This window comes from Harmonia axyridis, chromosome X (assembly GCF_914767665.1).
Source record: "Harmonia axyridis chromosome X, icHarAxyr1.1, whole genome shotgun sequence".
Taxonomy (NCBI): Eukaryota; Metazoa; Arthropoda; class Insecta; order Coleoptera; family Coccinellidae; genus Harmonia; species Harmonia axyridis.
In genome coordinates this window covers 37,131,627-37,134,126 of record NC_059508.1, presented here as the reverse complement: position 1 = coordinate 37,134,126, position 2,500 = coordinate 37,131,627, and the positions used below count along the sequence as shown (strand labels likewise).

Here is a 2,500-nt window from a genome sequence, read left to right as displayed (position 1 = left end):
TTTCGGGTCCCAGCGTGTACGCTCTTGGTGCGCCTCCTCTCGCAATGAGAATGAGGCGCCCCGGGAATGCGGGTCAGTCATGGAGACCGACCATCTTCCCTTAGTTCACATAAAGTGAACCGTTACTTTCATTGCGCCTTTAGGTTTAGTGATTCCCAATGACTCGCGCACACGCTAGACTCCTTGGTCCGTGTTTCAAGACGGGTCCTGAAAGTACCCAAAGCAATAGCGTCGCTGATCGGCGTTTCAAGAGGTCTGTCCAAGAACACCGCGGCGAACAGTCGCAAACGGACGGAATCGGCACTAGGTCCGATCGCCATCACAATTCACATACTTGCCACGGGCCGGACGCGAACTAAGTCGCGGCCTCCCGCCATCAGTAAACCGTCGAGCGAGCTGTTCGGAAACCCAGTGTCCGTAAACATCGGAAAATCCGAGCTCACGGGCTACACTCGAGACCGTAGAACAGCACCCAACGGATCGCGACGACCTACTAGGGGAGAAGTGCACGCGTCCGAAGCCGGAGATGAACCGAAGGGAACAGCCAACGCGAACGTCGCCGTTTCCACAGTCAGTAAATCCCAACAACAGGCGCGAATGAATCTCCCCATTCGACCTTTCGGGTTTCTCAGGTTTACCCCTGAACGGTTTCACGTACTCTTGAACTCTCTCTTCAAAGTTCTTTTCAACTTTCCCTCACGGTACTTGTTCGCTATCGGTCTCGTGGTTATATTTAGCCTTAGATGGAGTTTACCACCCACTTAGGGCTGCACTCTCAAGCAACCCGACTCTAAGAAGAGATCCTCTAGCAAGCCGCAGCGGTCGCTACGGGCCTGGCACCCTCTATGGGCGATGGCCCCATTCAAGATGGACTTGAACGCGCCGCGAACTCGCCAGATAATGGATCCTTCCAAACACCACATCTCCCGGCGACCGGTTACGATCGCGGGATTCAGTGCTGGGCTAATCCCTGTTCGCTCGCCGCTACTAAGGGAATCCTAGTTAGTTTCTTTTCCTCCGCTTAATAATATGCTTAAATTCAGCGGGTAGTCTCACCTGTCCTGAGGTCGTATGTTCAAATCATCGAAACGTTCCGAAACTAACCTTTGGCGGCTCATAAAATCACGTACCTTACGCGAGGGAGTTAGCCTACTCAAAGGCGTCTATTATCTCCTGCTCCGTATGGCGGATCATGCGAATCCAAGCAAAGTGCTTCGGTGTTTCGGGGGTGCGCTCATGAAAGCTCATCCGCAACGCGCGACAACTGGCACATTAAAGCGATCGGACGTCGTTCAGATTTCTCGGACACGACGATCGCATGTCTACAGTCATGGGCGCAGATCGAGCAATACCACGACACCACAATATATGCTTTCGCAATTCAAGACGGCGCGTTACGAAAACAACTCCTCATCATTCCAACACACGAGGCGTCGAAACGACAGAACGTTGATCGTCACGCGGCAAACCGTCCAACTCGCCCAAATGACCTTCGGTACAGGATCAACGTTAGACGACCTTTACGTCGTCACTTCGTCAAGCCATAACGTCTGGCCGGGCAGTCTTTGTAATGGAACCGACCCTCAGTCAGGAGTGGTCCGAGGACAGTGTCCGAGGACCGCAATGTGCGTTCGAAATGTCGATGTTCATGTGTCCTGCAGTTCGCATGTTGACGCGCAATTAGCTGCGTTCTTCATCGACCCACGAGCCAAGTGATCCACCGTTCAGGGTAATCTTTTATGTTCGATTTCTCGGTACTAGTCGCAATGGACTTTCCCTCGAAATACGAGACGCCAACTGCGAACCTCCTCGAGAATGACATTCCAATGACTGAGACGACCCACTGAAGGGTCAATACGTCAGTCGATCGGCGCAAAATCTTCGGTTCAACTAGTTTGCGTACTAATCTAGTGACAATTATCGTAAAAAATTCGGACGGAGACAAACGTCGCAGACAATCCCGAAAGAGCATAAAAACGCTAATGTAACGGGCGTCGCACAACGTCGACGTCTTCGTCCCTGGAATAGATCGTCCTACCGAAGTCCGTAGACAACGGTAACGACTGATCGATTTCGGGCGAGAATCTTTAAAACCTGCAGCCGGCTCCTCGTTCCGTGCCAAACACGAAACTTCGCCCAGCCACGAACGCGGCAATCCAAGCGCTTCGAATCCTTATTCCGAGCACATCACGAGACTTCGCCCAACTACGAACGTCAGCATAAGCAGCCGGCTCCTCGTTCCATCAAGGAACTTCGCCCAACCACAAACGCCGACATAAGCGGCCGGCTCCTCATTTCGTGAGCATCTCTAAACATGGACCTACAACGAAGGCTGCACACACGTGCGGCCGGCTCCTCGTTTCGAGGATATCACAAGACTTCGCCCAACCACGAACGTCAGCATAAGCAGCCGGCTCCTCGTTCCGTCAAGGAACTTCGCCCAACCACAAACGCCGACATAGGCGGCCGGCTCCTCATCTCGTAAACATCACGAAACTTC

General features: G+C 52.9%; 2 non-coding genes across 2 annotated transcripts in view; both read right to left on the bottom strand.

Moving 5' to 3' along the window:
* LOC123687946 overlaps positions 1–1,070 on the bottom strand; it is a 4,012-nt gene extending 2,942 nt beyond the window's left edge. Inside the window, exon 1 of the ribosomal RNA XR_006749647.1 lies at positions 1–1,070. This exon is cut by the window's left edge and continues 2,942 nt beyond it. This is a non-coding gene — a ribosomal RNA (large subunit ribosomal RNA).
* Positions 1,071–1,577: 507 nt separating this feature from the next.
* Positions 1,578–1,732, bottom strand: LOC123687139. The gene has a single exon (XR_006748881.1). It is a non-coding gene; the product is annotated as a 5.8S ribosomal RNA (ribosomal RNA).
* Between the last annotated feature and the right edge of the window lie 768 nt (positions 1,733–2,500).